Raw genomic sequence first — 24,681 nt, forward strand, 5'->3', positions numbered from 1 at the left:
AATAATTAAGAACTACGACACAGGCCCGTGTTAAAGATGCGTTTTCCTGCTTATATCGACATAACATTTAGTTTTTTGTGAATGCACAATTGACTTTTTTCTGTGTGGTATTCAATAATTAAAATGGATTTCTTTGTGTGCCCAGTCCCACTGCCGCATTTTCATAATTACGTGGTAATCCTGTCGTGCTACTTCATTATAACAAGAAATGCGCAGTCCGTTTCGAGGTGAAAAGTGCGTAATGTGTTACTACTTCGTGATGATTTGGACACACTCGTATGAAGAATAGTTAGTTCAATTAGGATAATCTTCTGTCATGAGGTTATCATGATAAGTTGTAATTCATCTTTATCAGCATAGTGAATAGTTTATAGTGTTTTCCGTTAGTTTATTGGACAAAGCAGATAAAATGAGAGAGAAATTAACATTACACAAACGGTTCTTTGCATGAGAGTTTTCATTACTCCTCGTAAATGATTTTCTTTTTATGAAGTTAACATACAGTGGTTCAAATCCCGTCTGTCTAGCCTCATTTATGTTTGCCATGCTTCCCGTAAACAGTTCAACGCGAATACTGTGATCTTTTCTTTCGAAGGGCACAGCTGTTTCCCTTAGTTTTCTTTCCCAATCAGGCATCGTCGGCGATGGGACAGTTAACTCTAATTATCCTCCCTTACCTTTCTCCCCAAATGACCCACTGAATGGAAGTGTCACACAAAGTTTGAATGGTAGCAGTTAATCACATTCGGGTACACTTTTATGGAGCATAGTGGTAAACCGTAAACACGTCATGAAAGCCCGCTGGTCTTCTTGACTGTGGCGGATAATTCACGTCAAAACTACACTAACTAAAACAAGAAAACTGTTTCCTGACGTGATTTTTCGATGGTACTCATCTCCACACGTGGCTCAATGTTTCGAGCTCACTCCGCTGCCTTAAACACTCCATTAAATCCAAAGAGAACAATATGTCGCAAATATTAGGACTTTTTCCTTTTTACGTTACGTTTTATAACACTTAACGCTCCCCATAACCTTCAAATATAAAACATTCAATAAGTTACAGCAAGAACAGTACTAGACCTTCGAATAAAAATGACAACTGGTAAATATACTTACAGCAACTTGCGTGGAAACCCGCCAAACAAAATATCACCAACTTCTACACCAACCTATATTTTTCGTGTAACTATAGCCCACAATAGTAGATAACTTCAATATTCCTCACGTTAGCGCTGCATCAGCAATGATCACGACATTGTTGTCTGCGCAAATACACTGTGTGATCAAAAGCATCCGGACACCCCCCCCCCCCCCCCCCAAAACATAAGTTTTTCATATTAGGTAGGTGCATTGTGCTACCAGGTACTCCATATCAGCGACCTCAGTAGTCATTTGACATCGTTAGAGAACAGAATGGGGCGCTCCACGGAACCCATGGACTTCGAACGTCGTCGGGTAACTGGGTGTCACTTGTCATATATCTGTACGCGAGATTTCCACACTCCTAAAGACCCCTAGGTCCACCGTTCCCGATGACATAGTGAAGTGGAAATGTGAAGGTACACTACAGCACATGGGCGTATAGGCCGACCACGTCTGTTGACTGACAGAGACCGCCGACGATTGAAGAGGGTCGTAATGTGTAATAGGCAGACATCTATCCAGACCATCACACAGGAATTACAAACTGCATCAGGATTCACTGTAAGTACTTTGGCCCGCCGCTGTGGTCGAGCGGTTCTTGGCGCTTCAGTCCGGAACTGCGCTGCTGCTACGGTCGCAGGTTCGAATCCTACTTCGGGCATGCAGATGTGTGATGTCCTTAGGTTAGTTAGGTTCAAGTAGTTCGAAGTCTAGGGTACTGATGACCTCAGATGTTAAGTCCCATAGTGCTTAGAGTCATTTGAACCATTTGAGTGACGTATCACGGTACACAGTTTGGTGGTCCGATGGCAGGGTGTGGGTATGGCGAATGCCCGGTGAACGTAATCTGCCAGCGTGTGTAGTGCCAACAGCAAAATTCGGAGGCGTTTGTGTTATGGTCTGGTCGTGTTTTTCATGGAGGGGCTTGTACCCCTTATTGTTTTGTGTGGCACCATCACAGCACAGGCCTAAATTGATGTTTTAACCACCTTCTTGCTTCTCACTGTTGAAGAGCAATTCGGGGATGGCGATTGCATCTTTCAACATGATCGAGCACCTGTTCATAATGCACCGCCTGTGGCGGAGTGGTTACAAGACTATAACATCCCTATAATGCAGAGGTTCCCAAACTTTTGTTTGTCACACACCCCCCCCCCCCCCTCTTCTGCCGAAAAGAAAACTTCCGTGCCCCCATAAAAAATGGAGATTTTGATTATCAAGAAACTATTGAAAAATATGTGATGGTGACGTCATGTAACATGGTGGGCTGTTAATGTATCGAGTCGCAGTTATTACGTCATCAGTCTAGTCTAGTGATTATAAGCCACTCCTAAAGTGAAGAAAGTCCTTCGTAAACAAGGAAAAATATTTGCGACCTTTGCATATTAGTGGATGCGGGCCATTATTTTAAGTTGGGTGTAGCTTATTACTTTCACTCATTATCAAAAATAGTCACTCAGTCACGGTTTTAACGAACATCACTGATTTGTGCGCCTATAGCGCTCCCCATTGTCATTGCGCATAGGTTGGCATTTATGTCAACGACGACAGTCACCGAACGGCGACAAACGCCCAGCTCTCAGAACTAGACAAAATATAAAAATAAGTTTTACGAAATAACTTTGTAGTCTACACAACTTTAAAAAATATGAATAAAGCAATTTCCTTACCTTGATTACATTCCCTTGCTGCACATCATTTCTTCACCAGTATACGATTTTAGGACTACTCTTCGCTTGCCATCTCTAGGATAAACTTTCACTGTGTCTTCATCCAGAAGAAATACTATTATTAGTTGAAATAACATACCACACGTAACATTAGAATCCATAAGGATCACACGCAGTATTTATACTTAAATCAGATTCACTATGTTCATTTTATATTGTTTCTTCGTAATAGTTTTTTTTAATTTTACAGTAATACCTACATGTAAGGATAGTTAGGAGAAAAATAACAAGTTCTCTTATAATGTGACGTATTTATTATAAAAATGTTATTTCCACACATATATGGCAAGAAACAAACAAATAAATCAATGTGAAGGATGAGCTTGCATATATTTTTCAAGATTTTGAATTCTTGGCTGAATAGCAGAAACTGCCCAACGTAAATTATTGGCAATACTGAGTTTGCTTCTAAGCTTATTTTTTATCGCCACTACCGCTGAAAATGCTCTTTCGCACAAATAAGTGCTTGAAAATGGTAAATACAGTTTCAGTGCTTGTTCTGCTGTGCTGGGATACACCGTGAGATATTTCACCCAAAGTAAAGGCTTATCCGTCTTCTCAAAGTCGTACTTCGCTGCAGAATCATTTTTAATTTCTCAGACTTCCTCTTGTAGTCTGTCTGGCAACACATCCACGTCAACGTGAAATGGATCCGTCGCCAACCTATAATAAATTTTATCATAACAACTGTTAGGGAAGTATCGTTCGAATTCATCAATGAGGTGCTGCAAATGGTTCAATATTTTACTCTTAGTATCAGCATCCTTAAAATCTTTGTAAAATCGGGCTGCTTCCAGGATTCCAAACAATCTGGGAAAGCAGGAATAATTGCAGGCTAAAATTTTACGTTTCCATAGTTGCAACTTATCAGTAAACGCTTTGATGGCATCCCGATGAAAAATTATGTTTGACTCTCCACCTTGTAATTTCAAATTCAATGTGTTTAAAAATTCGAAAATATCTGACAGATAAGCCAATGCAACATGAACGCCGGGCTTTCTAAATTCCACATACAATTCAGTTTGTTTATTTTCCAAAAACTGTATCACTTCGTCTCGAAGTTCAAATAATCTTCCTAGCATATTTCCTTTTGAGATCCAGTGTACTTCTGTATGAAATAAGTGTTTTATACTCTGCTCCCAAGTCTTCACAAAGAGCCGTAAATAACCTGGAATTTAACGCACTCTTTTTAATATGATTCACGATTTTGATGCACAATTTCAAGACATCATTGAGTTCCTTTGGAAGTGTCTTAGCTGCCAATGCTTGACGGTGTATTACACAGTGGATAGCAGTAACACTAGGATTTTTTTCTGTGACCATCTGCACGAATCCTGAGCGACATCCAAGAATTGATGGGGCGCCGAATGTGCATACGCCTATCAGTTTCTGCCATGATAACTCTTTTTTTACAAAAGAATTCAGAGACGGCTGCCATTATATGAATTGCTTTTGAAGTAATCTTTAACTCTGTAGAAAACAGCAACTCTTCTTTAATTGCTTCATTTTCTATATAGCGAACGAAAGCTAGCAGTTGGCAACAATTCGCAACATCGGTACTCTCGTCTAACACTATTGCGAAAAATTGCGATTGTTTGACGGCCGTAACTAATTGATTTTGTATGTCTTCGGCCATATCATCAATCCGACGTTTCACAGTATCGTCGTCCGCAGCTCGTGGTCGTGCGGTAGCGTTCTCGCTTCCCACACCCGGGTTCGATTCCCGGCGGGGTCAGGGATTTTCTCTGCCTCGTGATGACTGGGTGTTGTGTGATGTCTTTAGGTTAGTTAGGTATAAGTAGTTCTAAGTTCTAGGGGACTGATAACCATAGATGTTAAGTCCCATAGTGCTCAGAGCCATTTGAACATTTCACAGTATCGTCAGAAAGCGGTTCAAATGGCTCTGAGCACTATGGGACTTAACTTCTTTGGTCATCAGTCCCCTAGAACTTAAAACTACTTAAACCTAACTAACCTAAGGACATCACACACATCCATGCCCGAGGCAGGATTCGAACCTGCGACCGTAGCGGTTCCAGACTGTAGCGCCTAGAACCGCTCGGCCACCGCGGCCGGCCATAAAGCGATATTTGTGAAAGTTTTTGTTTACTTTCTGACCCAAGAACAATATCAGCAGCTTTCAACAAACAGGGTTTGACTAGTGTCTCTCCGATAATATGACTTTTCTTGGTCCTTGAAATAAGTAGCGATAACTCATACGAGGCTTCCAGTACCTTTTCTCTTGTCTGAGCGAAGGATCCAGCAGTGTTCATCCGTTCCAAATTATCACTGTTTGCAGCAAAAAATTCCTTCGGCTTTTCTTTCAATGCACCATGTTTTGCCCCCAAATGGCGTTCCAGACGAGAAGGTCTCATGGAATCATTGCTCAATACCTCATAGCAAATAACACATTGCGGCTGGTCAACACCATTTTTTTTGTATAGAAGCAAAACCGTATTTGATATAATCATTATATTTACGTTTTTTCACGACCCTCATGGTGAAGTAATAAGAAAACAAGAAGTTAACAGTATAATTTCGCACTAACACTGATTTTACTGATGCACAACTGTGAAAGATTCAACACGATTTCAGCAAAATCCAATACATCAGATGTGTCAACAACTGCAAGCAACCAACTGAAATAAAGGAAAGCTACTGTCATCTGTTGGCACCTCAGATGACTGCCTGTGAGGAGTGGGCGAATAACGGGGAAGTCCAGCCGCAGCGCAGGTAGTCCGTGCACTGTCTGTCTGCGACCTGGTGGCCGAGCAGGGCTCTTGCTGGGAAAACGGGCTTTTCCCGGATTAAGGCGGAAACAGCCCACAGGCACCCTAAGAATTTGCTACCTGTTCTGCGGTGCTGTTCTGAGCAGTGCAGCTTAGGGTTTTATGCGAAAATCGTTTTCGCGCCCCCATCTTTCGTTACTTATAAACGAAACGTTATAAGTTTTGAGATAACATCAGTGAATTGGTTGTCAAATTTCACAGTAATTAAGGTCATGGATACACCTCGCACATCGCTGGAAACTGTGCACAGTGCCAAGCAGTTATCTCTGTACTCGTACCAAAAGAAACCATTGTCGCAGCAAAGAACGTACACTAATTGCAATCGAAATTATGCCGTATTTTAAAAAGGCAGAAGAAAAATAACTGTTTTGTCAGATAAGTAATCCGAATGAAAGAGTTGTAGTACTGACCGTTCGAAGAAAAAAAAAAAAAAACTCAATAATGGACTTCATTGTCTACCTAGCTGCGTTATGTTTCATTGTTAGCACTCACTACAATGTTTCCAGAACGGCGTGAAGTACTCTGCGCAGAACGAACACTTGCGCTAGTTCCGCATTCACGTCGTGCACATTTTTCTGGTGACAAAGGGCATTACCCTGGCGTCCAAATTACGAACCCGCCAGTTCATTTGAAGCGTATACAGTCTGTTAAAGTCACTGTAATCGCATCACATGGGGATCCGCGGGTTGACAGGGTAATAAAACGGCATTTTTGCAGTTACGCAGTATAAGTGATTATTACTCTGATGAACATGGCCTACTACGACTAAAAGTTATAACATAGTACGGAATAGTTAATACCTGACTTTTCTGTTTTCCAATTGCCAGAAGTAAGTTGTTTACAAATCTGATATATTAGAATTAACGCATATCTCCTTCGTAATTTTGAGAGTTTCTGTGTGTGACATTCTAAACGTGATCTTCAACAGCTGTATTTTCTAGGATAGGTTATTGAGATAGGATTGCGGGAAGTGGGGCGTCAAACGATTGCACCATAATCTATCATTAATACTTGCACATTCATTTTTATTAAAATACCGATATTAAAAAGAAATATTAGGTTTATACCGCTAACTCCACCAGCGCCCCCCTTGCAACATCACGCCGCCCCCCCCCCAAGGGGGGGGGGGGGCGCGCCCACCAGTTTGGGAAACTATGCTTTAATGGACTGGCCGAAGCTGTCATCAAGGCCAAGGATGGGGCAACACCATATTGAATTCCAGCATTACCGGTGGAGGGCGCCACGAACTTGTAAGTCATTTTCAGCCAGGTGTCCGGATACTTTTGCTCACATAGTGTATATCAGGCGAAAAGAGATTTAAAAAGATAAAAGCAGTGCGCATGATATCACGGCTATGCATTTACACTGTGCGGCATTTACGACTTGACGACGAAGGTACACAGGGTGCTCCAGGAGGAATGGTAAATATTCAGGGATATGACATCAACGATCATTCCAAGCAAAACAGTCTAATAAACACCGGCTGTAAAATGCATACTCTGAGCTATGTGCAGTTGATCAGTAGAAGAGATGTGTTGCACAATGTCGAAGATAAACAAGTGCTCATAGCTCTTCCGGTATGAATTTTAGAGCCCATGTTTACTAGACCGTTTTGTTTGGAATGATCGTTCCTGTTACACCATTGGGTATTGATCATTCCTTCTGGGACACTGTGTAAATCACCAGGATTGCTCAAGTGGAAGGCAACACCTACTTTATTTCATTTTGTACAAACTCAAATCGAAAGTAAAAGTCAGATAGCTGAGGCCGGTACTGAATGGTGATGCAGTCAAACAAAGAAATGAACAGGCTGTAATCCATCTCCGTGGAGTCAGAATTCTCACCCAGTGTGGAGCATCCTCCATTACAACAAAAACGTGATGAGTCAAATGTGGAGCTCGGTGGTCTTGTTGGATTGATCTCTCTGGGTTCGCTTCTCACTTCAAGCGACCATTTTCAACAGGCACGAGTAGATCCTCTTCACCTCTGGTAACGCCAAATGAAGAATGTAGGGTTGCACTGTGGTTCCACATCCACATTAAACATGATATCCCTTCACTGTTGCCGGCCGAAGTGGCCGTGCGGTTAAAGGCGCTGCAGTCTGGAACCGCAAGACAGCTACGGTCGCAGGTTCGAATCCTGCCTCGGGCATGGATGTTCGTGATGTCCTTAGGTTAGTTAGGTTTAACTAGTTCTAAGTTCTAGGGGACTAATGACCTCAGCAGTTGAGTCCCATAGTGCTCAGAGCCATTTGAACCATTTGAACCTTCACTGTTACTCGAGTGGTCGGTGTTCGTTGGGCCAAGACAAGAGATGAAAGTCGTGCCCAATAGGAAGTCTGTTACTAGTAAACTTTCTTAGTCTAGAAATATTATTTTATTTTCGTCATGCATTTCACAGACCAATTACTTGTTTTATTTGAACTTAAGATGTTGAAAATATTAGTGCTGGACTGAGATTCGAACTCGGATCTCTCCTTTCGCGGATTTTGACTCTTTGGGAACGATAGATATACGTCATTTCGTTGTTTCGCTAAACATCCAAACTCATCGAGGTCTACACGAAAGGGTTCTAATATTGGTCCGACAAAAGAAAGTCATTGTATGAAATATGTCGCAACATCCCAGAAAAAATGATTCATATTAAAATGTAGGCAAACAACTAGTGTTACATTGCACAAATAATTTAAGCTGTTTCTACCTCCATTTAGGTGCTGTTCTTTTAAAGTGGCAGTCACATGATGGTATACATTCATAATTAATGAAACGAGTTCGTTATATGTCTACATAATTATTTTTCACATTAAGTATTCATTGTTTTGTGACTACAGAATGGAAAACAGTTCGCCTAAAGTTTTATCTCCATAGAAAAGAAAGCAAATCTTCTTGGATTGACTATTTATACCCCACATGAAAACATTCAAACAAGTTCACACTATGTACTATACTTGCTTTTGATTTTGAAAATGCACTAATTTTATAGAGTCTGAATGGTGGTGTTATAAGAATGAATTTTGTCCGAGAGGCAGTTGCACAGAGTCACTTTAAATTTATTATATCAAGGAGATATTAAATGAAAGATACCAAAGTTGGACAGTAGTCCGATGTTCTTCAGAACACACCTACAAAAATAGTGCACGAAAACAGTGATTTCTCCTGAAGGGTAGAGTGCTCTTGACACCCTTTGCTATCCTGATAAAATAAATACGCTTCATTTAAAAAGTGGAGAAATGCTAGGAAAAAGATAGCAATAAGAACCGACCATCACTCATCTGAAGGGGGGGCGGTACGGACGAGGTCGACAGATATTAATGATAGATCACGCTGCGGAGAGACTGTGGATATCTATTTCTTTCGCACAGAGTATACATGTTTTCTCTACCTGATTTTATATTTGACGGGCTCGTCTACCTCGGCCTTCCAAAGTTATTGATGAAGGCCCTTCTTATTCCGATCAGAGTAAAGGTGCCTGGAAGCACCGCAGAACAGAACAACTGTGTCGATGACGCTGAGCACCTGACAAGTGCGTAACGGTTGCTACGCAGCGAGGCGCGGAGGTGGAGCTGCATGTACGTATTGCGCGAAGGTCGGTCTGTGAGAGATGACGCACGGCCAATGGCAAATAAGCCCAGAATGTCCCCCTGGTAACGATCTACAGCGACCTGCAAGAGGAAGGGCGCGTTGCGGAAACGTGTGTAAAATTGGCATACCGTTCCTAGAAATACAATAGACTGACGACGAAACATAGATTTATTAATTGGAGAATTAATGAGAAGTGAAAGGCACGAAGCCTTCAGTATGTTACTTATTTACGTTGACAGAAAGACATAAGTAAGTGATGTAATATTAAGAGTGAAAGTAGCTGACCACGTACATACTGGCTGCACGAAAACGAAACGAAGCGAAACGAAATTTATAAAGTATAACGAAAACTGAAATTCTCAACTGTCTCTACATATTCATTCAGATGTAAAATCCGCGGAATGTGATCTCTAAATGTAGTTGCATTGTCGAAAATAGATAGCAGTGTAGCTGGTGAAGAGCAGCAGAAATCTTAGAAAAAAGCAAAGCAGCTAGAGGTCAGAGGAATCACTTTAAGTATTACATTGTTTCGTATGTAACTGAACTAAACGCGCTGCGTATTGTAACCGACGAAAATAGGCTATAGAAATAATGGGCAATTACATTTCCCTCTGTATGTAGGAGAAATCCTCCACGAATTTAGAAACCTTTGTGCAGTTTCATTCTGGAACTCATTCTGTACTAAAACTGATGTCATGATACGAACGCAACAGTTTCTCCAAGTTAACACCGGATTCTTTAAAGAACAGAACTCCTATGTATAAAACAAATTCGAAGTTTGATAACATCAAAAATAAATTAGAAGTGTTAAATATCTGACGTTAAGGATGTAAGCCAGAAAAAGTTGAGAAAAGGTTTGAAACTATGCTTAAAGGTTTCTGTAAGTCGCTAAGTGCTCTTACTCTCAAATACTGGATGAACGAAGTTCGGGTATTTGCACTCCATCAGTTACGCTACCTCAAGACAACCACTTTCTTTCTAACCGCAGTACTTGTCCTATTTTGTTAAACTTTTAACGTAATAATATACCTTTTAGTCAGTACATTATGACAGCATTTAAAATTTTTAAATTCTGTAAATAATTACGCGAAGTATTGACAGTCAAATTTTTGTTGCCCCTGCAAGCCGTTACATAGACAACCTGCAACTGTTATAGGAAACCTCCCCACCGCAACCGCCTCAGATTTAGTGATCAGATGACCCAATGGATAGCCTGTCAAAAACCGAGACAGATCAAGTATGAAAACAGTAAGGTGGTGTAGAGAACTGTGAAAAAAGCAGCAAAATAGAAACAGCGAACGGTCCACGCTTAAGATAAGGAAAGCTAAACAAGATCGAGCAAATATAAGTTGTCACCGCGTCGTGGTGATGTGGTCAAGGTGTTGGACTGCGAAGTGGGAGACAGTGTTCAAAACTCCGTCGTGACAGTTTTTCTTCTCACGAAATTACGAACTGGCAGTACGGTCATTGACGAGTTTGTTCGCTGTATTCAAATTTGTCTGTGTCGTGGTGAAACGTCCGTTTGCAACAGCAGCGTGTACGGAAGGGAGCTCCAGACGTACCGCACCTCCTAGTTGCTCCATACAAGTACCACATGTTATGACTAGTGCCTTCCGTTTTGGAAGATTTGACTCATGAATTCCTTTATTGTAACATATACTGAAGCTCCAGAGAAACTGGTATAGGCATGCATATTCAAATACAGAGATATAAGTCAACAAGTGTCTGTCGCGGTTGCGGTTACTGCTAAAATGGCAGGTTATCAAGATATACGTGAGTTTGAACGTGGTGTTATAGTCGGCGCACGAGCGATGGGACACACTATCTCCGAGGTAGCGAAGATATGGGATTTTCCCGTGCGACCATTTCACGAATGTACCGTGGATATCAGGAATCGTGTAAAACATCAAATCTCCGACATCGCTGCTGCCGGAAAAAGATCCTGCAAGAACGGGACCAACGCTGAAGAGAATCATTCAGTGTGACTGAAGTGCGACCCATCAACAAACTGCTGCAGATTTCAATGCTTGGCCATCAGCATGTGTCGGCGTGTGAACCATTCAATGAAACATTATCGATCTGGGCTTTCGGAGCCGAAGGCTCAGTTGAGTACCCTTGATGACTGGACGACACAAAGCTTTACGCCTCGCCTGGGCCCCGTCGACACCGACATTGGACTGTTGATGACTGGAAACATGTTACCTGGTCGGACGAGTCTCGTTTCAAATTGTATTGAGCGGATGGACGTATATGGGTATGGAGGCAACCTCATTAATCCATGGACCCTGCGTGTCAGCAGGGGCCTATTCAAGCTGGTAGAGTCTCCGTAATGGTGTGGGGCGTGTGCAGTTGCAGTGATATGGGACCCCTGATACCTGTAGACACGACTCTGACAGGTGACAGTTGCGCAAGCATCCAGTCTGTTCATCTGCATCCATTCATATCCATTGTGCATTCCAACGAACTTGGGCAATTCCAGCAGGACAATGCAACACCCCACATACCCAGAGTTACAACAGAGTGGCTCCAGGAACACACTTCTGAGTTTAAACACTTCCGCTGGCCACCAAACTCCCCAGACATGAACATTATTAACCTATGTGGGATGCCTTGCAACGTGCTATTCAGATAAGATCTCCACACACTGGAACTCCTACGGATATATGGTCAGCCCTGCATGATTCATGGTTCCATCCAGCACAACTTGAGACATTAGTCGAGTTCATGCCACGTCGTGTTGCGGCACTTCTGCGTGTTCGCGGGGACCGTACACGATATTAGGCAGGTGTACCAGTTTCTTTGGCTCTTCAGTGTAGTTTACACCCATTTCTTCGTTGTTTTCATTCTAGGTTTCTTTTATTTATTTATTTTTTTTTCATACTGGATCTGTGTACAGGTTTTGACGGGCTATCCATTGGACCGTTTCACCACTAAATCTGAGGGGATGCGATGGGGGGTTTCCCTTGTTAGTAATATACAGTGACGTCAAAACAATGAGAAAACCAACAAGAAGTTGTTAAACATAAACGAAAGTTTGTAGGAGTCTTCCTGCGTTTGAGTAATAAAGTGTGTTCAAATTTCACGCCAGTCGCATAAGAGTGACTTTAGCAGCGCCACTATGAAGATGCAAATCAGGTTTGCTTCAAATAAACTCTTTGACGGTCGTGAGCGTTAGTTATCTTTGAGAGTGGACTGGGTAAATTGGTTAGTCAATAATTCCCTTAAGGCGACAAAGACGCGGTTATCATCATTTCGCTGTGTTTGAAAAATGTGTGTGAAATCTTATGGGACTCAACTGCGAAGGTCATCAGTCCCTAAGCTTACACACGACATAATCTAAATTATCCTAAAGACAAATACACACACACACACACACACACACACACACACACACACACACACACACACACACACACACACACACACACACCTGCCCGAGGGAGGACTCGAATCTCCGCCGGGATCAGCCGCACAGCACATGACTGCAGCGCCTCAGACCGCTCGGCTAATTCCGCGCGGCCGCTGTGTTTGAGCGAGATCGTGTATTAGGGCTACGAAAAGCTTGATGTTCCTTCTGCGATATTGCAGAAAGACTTAGCAGGAATGTAGCCAGTGTACATGATTGCTGGCAGCGGTGGTCACGAGAATGTACGTCTGCAACAAGACCAGGCTCAGTACCGCCACGTGGCACTACCGAGAGGGAAGAATGTCGTGTCTGGCATATGGCTGTGGCGCATCGTACTGCGTCTGCAGCAGAGATTCGAGCAGCAGTTGGTACCAGTGACGCGACGAACTGTTACAAATCGGTTACTTCAAGAACAGCTCAGAGTCAGACGTTCTGTAGCGTGCAGTCCACTGACCACAAACCACCGCCATTTGCGATTTCGGGGGTGTCAAGCGAGAGCTCATTGGCGGTCTGCGTTTGAGGTCTGTTGTGCTTTCTGATGGAAGCTCGTTCTGCCTCGGTGACAATGATGGACGTGTATTGATTAGGAGGCGGCCAGTTGAGGGCCTTGGAACCAATCCGTCTGCGTGCTAGACACACTGGACCTAGCGACTGGGGTGCGATTTCGTATGACAGCAGGAGCACTCTCGTGGTTATCCCACGCACCCTCATTGCAAATTTGTACGTCGTTTTGGTGTTCTTCTTTCAGGAGTGCTAGTTCTGCAAGGTTCGCATGAGAGCTTCTGTAAAGTTTGGAAGGTAGGAGACGAGGTACTGGCAGAAGTAGAGCTGTGAGGACGGGTCGTGAGTCGTGCTTGGATAGCTCAGATGGTAGAGCACTTGCCCGCGAAAGGCAAAGGTCCCGAGTTCGAGTCTCGGTCCGGCACACAGTTTTGATCTGCTAGGAAGTTTCATATCAGCGCACACTCCGCTGCGGAGTGAAAATCTCATTCTGGTCTGGTGTTTCGACCAATTATGCCGGCATTCATGAACAGCATTCCAGGGGGTGTTTTCCAACAGGCTAACGCTCGCCCATATACCGCTGTTATAACACAGCATGCTCTACAGTGTGTCGACATGTTGTCTTGGCCTGCTCAGTCACCAGATGTGTCTCCAGTCGAGCACGTAAGGGACGTAATTGGACGATAACTCCTTCATCTGCAACCATCATTAACTGTCCATGTATTGATGGATCAAGAGCAACAGGCATGGAACTCCATCCCCCCAACTGACAACGGATCTGTACAACACAGTGCGTGCACTTTTGCATGCTTGCATTTAACAGTCTGGCAGATACACCGGTTAATAATGTACCAGCATTTCACATTTGCAATCACTTATTGCGCGCTTACTTTAACCTTTGATATTGCAATGTTAATCACTTAAATACACTCCTGGAAATGGAAAAAAGAACACATTGACACCGGTGTGTCAGACCCACCATACTTGCTCCGGACACTGCGAGAGGGCTGTACAAGCAATGATCACACGCACGGCACAGCGGACACACCAGGAACCGCGGTGTTGGCCGTCGAATGGCGCTAGCTGCGCAGCATTTGTGCACCGCCGCCGTCAGTGTCAGCCAGTTTGCCGTGGCATACGGAGCTCCATCGCAGTCTTTAACACTGGTAGCATGCCGCGACAGCGTGGACGTGAACCGTATGTGCAGTTGACGGACTTTGAGCGAGGGCGTATAGTGGGCATGCGGGAGGCCGGGTGGACGTACCGCCGAATTGCTCAACACGTGGGGCGTGAGGTCTCCACAGTACATCGATGTTGTCGCCAGTGGTCGGCGGAAGGTGCACGTGCCCGTCGACCTGGGACCGGACCGCAGCGACGCACGGATGCACGCCAAGACCGTAGGATCCTACGCAGTGCCGTACGGGACCGCACCGCCACTTCCCAGCAAATTAGGGACACTGTTGCTCCTGGGGTATCGGCGAGGACCATTCGCAACCGTCTCCATGAAGCTGGGCTACGGTCCCGCACACCGTTAGGCCGTCTTCCGCTCACGCCCCAACATCGTGCAGCCCGCCTCCAGTGGTGTCGCGACAGGCGTGAATGGAGGGACGAATGGAGACGTGTCGTCTTCAGCGATGAGAGTCGCTTCTGCCTTGGTGCCAATGATGGTCGTATGCGTGTTTGGCGCCGTGCAGGTGAGCGCCACAATCAGGACTGCATACGACCGAGGCACACAGGGCCAACACTCGGCATCATGGTGTGGGGAGCGATCTCCTACACTGGCCGTACACCACTGGTGATCGTCGAGGGGACACTGAATAGTGCACGGTACATCCAAACCGTCATCGAACCCATCGTTCTACCATTCCTAGACCGGCATGGGAACTTGCTGTTCCAACAGGACAATGCAAGTCCGCATGTATCCCGTGCCACCCAACGTGCTCTAGAAGGTGTAAGTCAACTACCCTGGCCAGCAAGATCTCCGGATCTGTCCCCCATTGAGCATGTTTGGGACTGGATGAAGCGTCGTCTCACGCGGTCTGCACGTCCAGCACGAACGCTGGTCCAACTGAGGCGCCAGGTGGAAATGGCATGGCAAGCCGTTCCACAGGACTGCGTTCAGCATCTCTACGATCGTCCCCATGGGAGAATAGCAGCCTGCATTGCTGCGAAAGGTGGATATACACTGTACTAGTGCCGACAGTGTGCATGCTCTGTTGCCTGTGTCTATGTGCCTGTGGTTCTGTCAGTGTGATCATGTGATGTATCTGACCCCAGGAATCTGTCAATAAAGTTTCCCCTTCCTGGGACAATGAATTCACGGTGTTCTTATTTCAATTTCCAGGAGTGTATGTTAGCTAGACAAATGTATCGAAGTTTCATTACTCTACATGAATTCTTGTTTGGTGTTTCGATTTTTTTTCCGTCAGTGTAGATACGAATGAAGGATTGATTTCAGAAGGATTAGCTTTTAGGAGCTTGGGAATAGGGAAGATGAGCTCGGATAAGTTCGTAACAATACGGGAATTTTCTTGATATCGAGTCGTTCAGTCAAAGTTCTCAATTATCCTCTTCTGCGTCGATGACCGTATAAAAAAAATCTTGGAAGAACGGCATACTTATTTAGTAAACAATCCAGGCGCAAGATACAGGAATGTTGACGGTCGGAGAGAAATGTTCACCAAGCGCTAGAAATTAGCAGGAGTGTACTTGTGTAGTTCTGGGAAGGTGCATCTCGTTACTACTAAGGTATTGGTGTAAAACTGAGCAGAACAGATAGGCAACTGTCGAATAGGAGAAACAGATCAGCTGTAGCGGAAACCCTACGAACTCAGGAAACCACAAGATAGTCGCTTCAAGGTCCAGGAAGCCACGAGCGGTTAGTATGATAGGCTATCCAGAGTGAACATAGAAATTGCCAAATACGACAATAATTTCAGGGAGGTTATAATTCAGTAGTATGTGGCGTGGGTTAACTGAATTTGTAATGCACCGTCGCCTTGCCGCGGGAAGGTAACGGTAGAACACTACTACTAGCAATGGCGAACTACACTGCTTGACATTTGCCGATTAACAGAGATATTTTTGAACGGGAATAATCACAGACAATTATGGACGACATGAAACGTAGCAGAAACGCAATATATGGACGACATGAAACACAGTGCATACGCAACAGAGGTGGAGTGGTATATTTATATCGGAAAATGGTACAGATTTCGCCACATAGGAAAGCAGGGTAACAGACATAAATAACGTTCATGTTTGATACTAGGCAGACTCCCAACTTAAAGGTCGATATCGTACTTTCAGTAAGGAATATGCCCTCCTCGGGCACAAATGCACATTTTGAACCTGTTATTGATGATGGCTACCACTCCTGTTCCAAGTTGTTTTTCAGTTCTTGCACGGTTTGCGGAGGCGGTGGTCGTTGAGATACACGTCTGCCAAGAGCATCCCAGACATGCACTATTGGATTTAGGTCCAGGTTTGCACAGGCTATTCCATACATTCAAGATCACTTTGCTGCGTGTCTGGCATCTCAGTGGTCGTTTGTGGGCGGGCACTGTCGTCCATAAGCATCAAGTTAGGACCTACAGCACCCCTAAATGGATGGACATGATCCAGAATAATCTCTCTCCAATACTGCTGTTCTGTAACGGTACCCCGCGCAAAAATATGCAGCGATATATGTGCATAATGGTTGACCACACCATAACCCGTCGGCCATAACGATGAGGTTCATGAACGTTCTGTGATGTGTAACTTGTTACCCTCTCACTCCACACTAACTGGTGGCTGGAATCACTTGTCTGTCACAGTGAAGCGAGATTCACCAGAGAACATCACTCTGGACCAGTGTCGCTGACCCCAACCAGCATGCTCCCTAGACCAACGAACTCTTTCTCGACGATGGCTTGGTTGAAGTGGGATGCAGGCAACAGGCTTCAGAGCATACAAACCAGCCTCATATAATCACCGCAAAATGGTCCTTTCAGCGACACGTGTACCAGTATCGGTGGCAAAGTATGCAGCGATGTGCCTAGGAGTTACGTGTCTGTTCCTTTTCGGCACTTGAGCTACGTATCGATTCTCTTGAGGTGTGGTGGTTCGCCTACAACCACCGGCGTGCTTTCGCATAGTATTTCCACCTTCAGCGGCCTTTTCTAATCGCGTGATGACACTTCGACCGGCTTCGAGCCGTCCAGCTGCTCGTCCACGATCGTAAGCGCTCAAATGTCGTCTTACAGGCGACCACACGGAATGTTGCATTAATCGGTTCCACAACCACCTTCGTTAAATACTGTACTGCATGAACTGTCAAATGCATTGAGTGTGTTCGTGCACAGACTTCGCTTCAGTTAACACGTCCCGCCCTGTACATTTCCTTTTACTTTAATTGGTCGTACGGGGTCCCGGGTGCGATTCCCGACGGGGTCAGGGATTTTCACCTGCCTCGAGATGACTGGGTGTTTGTGTTGTCCTCAACATTTCATCATCATTCATGCGAGTGGCGAAATTGGGCTGAGTAAAGGTTGGGAATTTGTACGGGCGCTGATAACCGCGCAGTTGAGCGCCCCACAATCCATACATCATCATTAATTGGTCTTGTGTTATGTAGCAATTGTGGTTTTTCCGTATCAGTTGGCAACAAGTGTTAGTTGCTCCTTAGCAACTGTTACGCAGTTTACTTTCGAACTGCAATAATATGACGTTACGTCTGGTGCAGATGTACCAAAGAATGAAATTCCACTTGAGTGAACAACGAGCCACTGTGTTTAGTGAACTGAAGCCACTGCGCCGTTGAAGATGTCTTCCGCACCCAGGGACGAAACGATGGGTTCATCAAGAAAAAACAATTCCAACGCTGGCTTTATTGCCAAAAAATAATTAATAATCATTTTGGCTACTGTGTCTGAGATTGTTATCGCTAATTCCTAACGTCTCCACTATGAGTTAAGATACCTGTTACCGAGTGAGGTGACGCAGTGGTTAGCACACTGGACTCACATTCGGGAGGACGACGGTTGAAACCAGAGTCTCGCCATCCTGATTTAGGTTTTCCGTGATTTCCCTATACCGCTTCAGGCAAATGCCGGGATGTGGTTCCTTTGAAAGGGCACGGCCGACTCCCCTCCCCATCCTTCTCTAATCAGATGGAACCGATGACCTCACTGTTTGTTCCCTCCCCTAAATCACCCAACCAAGACACCTGTCACAAAAATAGTTCAAATGGCTCTGAGCACTATGCGACTTAACTTCTGAGGTCATCAGTCGCCTAGAACTTAGAACTAATTAAACCTAACTAACCTAAGGACATCACACACATCCATGCCCGAGGCAGGATTCGAACCTGCGACCGTAGCGGTCGCTCGGCTCCAGACTGTAGCGCCTAGAACCGCACGGCCACTCCGGCCGGCCCTGTCACAAAGATTAAGACAAGAGGAAGATGCCTTACACACTTGTGCCACGAAAATTGACTGCTATACAGAATCAACATGGTTGGAAACTTTCGGTGTTTACATTGACAATTTTGGTGGAGATTCCACGTTTCCTGCATGTCGTCATAATCACAGCAGAGGATACGTAATATTATAATTTCGAGCCGGGGTTCAAGCGATAATCACTAAATTCCGTTCGTCGTCCGTCGTCGGTGAGAATCAAGACAAGCAACGGCACTGTCCAACTAAAATTTGTTCCTGAAAGTGAAACTGAATAAGCTGAATTCCACGAGCCATTTTCTGTTCCCCACAGATCTCGATCCGAGTTGTGCTGGGGTTGGCTAGTGATCTGCTCCACTGCGCTAGCCCTCATTGTGTAATTAATCCATGTAACTTCTTGCGCGTAACCGTTCTCGAGCCTCTGCCGTACTACATTCGGTGCGTGCAATCTTTTTGTTCAACGCTGATGTCCTGGTTTTAGAAAGATTCTTGATCAAACTTCGTTGTCGCTTCAAAAGACACCATCATCCTTTTTTTACTGTGCATGGCGTAAAATTTTTTTCGGAAGACGTCTGTGATAGAAATATGACGCTGTCGCTGACTATGATTAGGCATGATTATCACAATACAGGGGCAGTCAGGTGTCGGGAAAAAAATGTCGTCCTAATCATCGACGGCTTGAAACACATGAGGCATAATTATCGCAATACAAGGGCTGTCAGGTGTTGGAAAAAAAAGTCGTCCTCCTAATCATCGACGGCTTGAAATACAAGTACCGATTTCCCATATCGACGAAGAGACCGCGTAATTTATTTCACAGAACGTTTTTACTCGTGCTGCGTAAAACTAAGTGGTTGTGGCAAATCTTAACCTTTCTCACTTTGTTCGATTCTGTGATTTTCTGTATTGTAACATTATGGCGATAGATTAACACGTACGGGCACAGTTCCTAATATTTATAATTTACACTGTAGATAACCATGGAACCGCAGGTATTTCAATTGAACTGAGCGTAAAGGAGCATAATTGGCTTGGAGAGAGCTGTACACTTAATCGTGACCACCTCATGTATTTTGAGATCTATAAGCAGCATAATGCTTACGGATATCAGATGAACGCATAACCTCTGTTGTTATAAACAACTGATAGCCTTGTTGTACTCTTAGCGTATTTGGAAACCGCAGCTTCTTCGCAAAAAAAGTTAACTAATCAAGGATGTAATGTATCTACGATATTGCTCAAGCACATTACATCATTACAAGAATAGATACAAAGCGTCTGAGGAATCACATTCGTACTCCCATGTTCAACTCACGAACGTTCTGTAAATAGATCGTAAATACAATGAGCCCATGCCGATGGCAGATTAATTTGTTAAAAGCTTTGGAATTTCGGAAACAGAGTTTCTGATGTTTTGTTTTTAGTGTAAGGAAAATGCTGAGTGTGCTTGTTTGGCTTGTTGCTGGGCCTTGCCTTTTGGTATGGTAGAGACTGGGAAAGAAAGCAGTCAATCCTCGTTGTTGTGGCATGTCAGCGCACTTTACAGAAACCTTTCTAGTGGAAGCCTTACATGGTGGTGTAACAGCGCCAGCTCATTGTCTCATCAGCGGCAATGTGTAATCAGCATCGTATTGAGAAATACTGGCGACAGTAGAACCTGCTTTCTTTTGCCGTTATATTCCAATTACAATTACAGAATAATGTTAAACGCAACAATACAATTCTACACATGCACAACAGCTTCATTTTGCATATTGTACTGTGCTAGAGAAACAACCTGCTAATTAGCGACAGGTATGAGAATAATAAATGCAAATCTACCTTGTTCTAACCTTCTCCAATGAACATACGATTTTATGCTCCTGTTTTTAATGTTTGCAACGTTTTAAAACTATTTCATTACTGCGATTTCCTACTAACTATTATATTCCTGTAGAACCTCTTTCTCAGTATTATGCGTTGGTAAGAATGTCGTCTTTCCTCCAGGGATTCCCGTTTGAGTTCGCGAAGCATCTCCGTAATACTTGACGAATGTAGCGGCCTACCTCTGCAATGCATGGGTGTCTTTCTATAATCCAACCTAATGCGGATCCCAAGCAGTAGCAGTTCTCAAGAACAGGCTTTACTAGCGTCCTATATACAATCTCCTTTACAGATGAACCACACTTTCCCAAAATTCTTCCAATAAACCGAAGTCGACCCTTCACATTTTTTCGTGAATGATGAATTTGGCCACATGATTCGCTCATGCATGATATACACAGAAAATTAGTTTAGTTTTCGTTGTTTAGAGTTACCCGTGCAGATTTTCTTATTGTTTAAAAACAGTTTTTAATCATTGTGAAGATAATGCGCTCCATGCTCCTATTTAGTACTTCACTAGAAAGAAAGTAAATTGGTTAAAGATCACCTTTGTAGAAAAATTATTTCTGATTTTCTGTTCCAAGTCCCAAGTACATTTAAACCAATCTTCATTGTCGTCAATAGCAGCCTTTCATTTAATGATCACCAAGTTTGTCGATAAACGTGTGTAACACGAAGGTAGTTTTTTTCTTAACACTAAAATACTCAAAAATATTATATTGGCAGTTACAATGATTATATGACCCTGTGTAGTGGCATTCTTCATATCTGTTGCGGTTATAGCATCCAATCTACTGCTATAATGATTTTAATCAGTTTGGTCATCGTAATGAACACTTTGAAATGCCAGAAAGACAAATTGTGGAAAATTATTGCTTGATTTTTATTTTCACTCGAGTTCGGAGACTCCATTAACATATACTGTGTAAAAATAAATCAACCAAGATTAAAGTTCTATTATACATCAAAAAAAGGATGTGTGTCTCAATAGCTGTGAATAATGCCTTCTGCAAAATGTTCAAGAATTTATCCTCGAGTGAAGTAAGAGTCCAACAGATGGCGGAAGCACGAATGAAGTTGGTAGTCAGGTAACCTAGGCAAAATTTGCTTTCCACAAAAGTAGAAAATACTGCATTTATGAACATTAGAACAAACATAAGAATGAATCTAGTCAGCATTTGGTTGGTTGGTTAGTTGTTTATACCTCTGTAAATAATTATTACAATTATGGGACCTGTCAGCTTAATACAAAAAGAAAACCAAAGTAAACTAATTCATACTGGTAAATATTGACGAATGGATTGTAAACAAACTGTTTTGCTCCACTAATACTTATCTAGTTATAAAATGACATATACGTTGTGTATTTTTATTTTTTTGCGTGTGTCCAGGGTGAACCCGAACTTCACCATTAAATTTCATAGGTTGTTCAGGGATGTTTCCTAAGTATTTTAGTGGTGTGCAATGGCTCGTTGTGTAGTTATAACGTAATTATGACTTTTTCGGTTTGTGTACACAATTACTGTGAAAAAAAACTTCACAACATAGAAAATTCCTGTAATATACAATCTCCAAAACGTAAAACACAAAGCAAAGAGTAATGGAACAACCCCTAGAGGCAGTAATATAGATAAGGTTGTCATGGCAATAGGAACAACGTAACAACTTCGCATAGCGTTTTTGTACCGCTCTTCCATTGCATACAGTGAACCCTTACACGAGGTACATACTGACCAACTCTTCATGAGTAAACCTAAACGTATTACTGTGTATCACTGTTACCGTACAACAAAAATTGCACGAAAAGCAAACTCCGGCCTAAGTGGCCGTGCGGTTAAAGGCGCTGCAGTCTGGAACCGCAAGACCGCTACGGTCGCAGGTTCGAATCCTGCCTCGGGCATGGATGTTTGTGATGTCCTTAGGTTAGTTAGGTGTAACTAGTTCTAAGTTCTAGGGGACTAATGACCTCAGCAGTTGAGTCCCATAGTGCTCAGAGCCATTTGAACCATTTTTGAAAAGCAAACCCGAAAGGCAACCGAGCAGCACTGCATGCAAGATTGGGGAGGAAGAGTTAAGTCTTCATTTCTGTTGTCAGCAGCAAGGAGCGTGAGTGAGTGAATGGCACAAGTTCGTTTTCAAACAAGACACATAAGCATGCCATCGACATTTGCTCTGTTGGGAAGATATTTTCAGGGGAAAAGAAGTACAAAGGTAAATGGGTGTAAGACATCAAACGAAAAACAATACTCTGAAATGAGGCACCGAAGATCACAGGTCCGTTATTTTAAAATACTCAGAAAGATATCCCTCAACAATCTCCGAAATTTTGTCGGAGAGGGAGAGAGAGAGAGAGAGAGAGAGAGAGAGAGAGAGAGAGAGAGAGAGAGAGAGAAAAATGTATTAGTTATCTGTGTTACCTGTCGTACCTCTTACCCTTAAATTGTTCCAGTGATACCTATTATGTCCGTCATTTAATGTAAGAAAGTTACTATAGTTGCTACCCAATACTCTGAATGTCAGTGAAGAGAATTTCAAGCAGCCACGGTGGAAGCAGCAGCTGCTCTGCTTCGCATCGACAAGTATTGATGATGTGCTGTGTAGAAGGGGCTATCCTCGTAGAGAACAGCCGGTGGCCCCCGGACATTGGCCCAGAGCAATCAGCACCCAGCCGTGGCCTCAGAAGCGGGTCATCTTATGCCGAGCCCCGGAAGAGTCTGGATACGGCGTCTGCCTGTTCCCATCCTAGCTGTGGTTCTGGTTATTCCCTGGTCACTGCACTCTCACAACCGAATGATAGGCCAGCTCACTGTGCGAGGTGTTTCTAAAATACACACAAATATTGAATGTAAGACCGATAAAAATTTGCTGTGGTTCTGTGAAATCTTACATATTATCCACTTAGTAGTGTAAAAAAATTGCCGAATACGTATGTTTTAGTACAGCAGTCACTTTCCGTAGAACTGTACACAGAAATTCAAATTTTGTGAACTTGGTTTTAAGCGTGCACGCTTATTACTTAAAAATGAGGAATTACATGTATTGACACATTAATGTTATTGGAGCGATTTGACACTAAAATTTTAATCCGATATCGATCTGACTGCAAATGGCAACTATTAAACTTCACAGAGAGCATTCTTCAGTATTCTCCAATATAATGTACACTATCCGATCTACATCTACACTCTGCAAATCACATTAAAGTGCCTGACAGAGGGTTCATCGAACCATCTTAACAATTCCCTATTATTCAAATGTATAGCGCGTGGAAAAAAAACTAACACCTATATCTTTCCGTGTGGGCTCTGATTTCTCTTATTTTATTATGGTGATCGTTTCTCCCTTTGTAGGTCGACAACAAAATATTTTCGCATTCGGAGGAGAAAGTTGGTGATAGAAATTTTGTGAGAAGATTCCGCCGCAACGCAAAACGACTAGGTATCGAACATCTGACGGGGGAAGCCGCCCGAACCGTGGCTAGGCGCCCAAGACCACGCTGCTGCACCGCGCGCCTTTAGATTTGGCTGATTTATCATGTAATCGAAGTTTTAACGGATTTATTTTAGCACTCATGTGGATGACCTCACACTTCTCATTATTTAAGATCAATTACCAATTTTCGCACCATACCGATATCTGTTCTACATCGTTTTGCAGTTTGTTTTGATCTTCTGATGACTTTACTAGTCTATAAACGACAGCGTCATCTGCAAACAACCTAAGACAGCTGCTCAGATTGTCTCTCAGATCGTTTATATAGATAAGGAACAGCAAAGGGCCTATAGAACTACTTTGGGGACCGCCAGAAATCACTTCTGTTTTACTCGATGACTTTTCGTCAGTTACTACGAACTGTGACCCCTCTGACAGGAAATCGCGAATTCAGTCACATTACTGAGACGGTTTTCCATAAGCACCCAATTTCACTACAATCAGCTTGTGTGGTACAGTGTCAAAAGCCTTTCGGAATTTCAGAAATACGGAATCAATTTGAAATCTCTTGTCAGTCAAAAGTATCCGGACACCTATTAGTGGACGTTAAAATGGGATGTGCCCATCCTTCGCTTTTATGACGGCTTGACTTCTGATGGGGACACTTTCAGTGATGTAGTTGAATGTTTGTGGAGGAAAAGAAGCCCTTTCTTCCTCGAGAGCCGTAGCCCTCTGGGGTTCGGCGCTGGGATCTGGAGCGAAGTCGACATTCTAACTCATCTCAAAGGTGTT

The 24,681-nt window shown here is 43.4% G+C and overlaps 1 protein-coding gene across 3 annotated transcripts in view; it reads left to right on the forward strand.

Annotated features, from left to right (window-relative positions):
- The window catches only part of LOC126248799 (protein FAM102A), a 496,607-nt gene that overhangs the window by 202,146 nt on the left and 269,780 nt on the right, over positions 1 to 24,681 (forward strand). The window lies entirely within an intron of this gene.

The sequence above is a fragment of the Schistocerca nitens genome, chromosome 3, assembly GCF_023898315.1.
Source record: "Schistocerca nitens isolate TAMUIC-IGC-003100 chromosome 3, iqSchNite1.1, whole genome shotgun sequence".
Lineage (NCBI taxonomy): Eukaryota > Metazoa > Arthropoda > Insecta > Orthoptera > Acrididae > Schistocerca > Schistocerca nitens.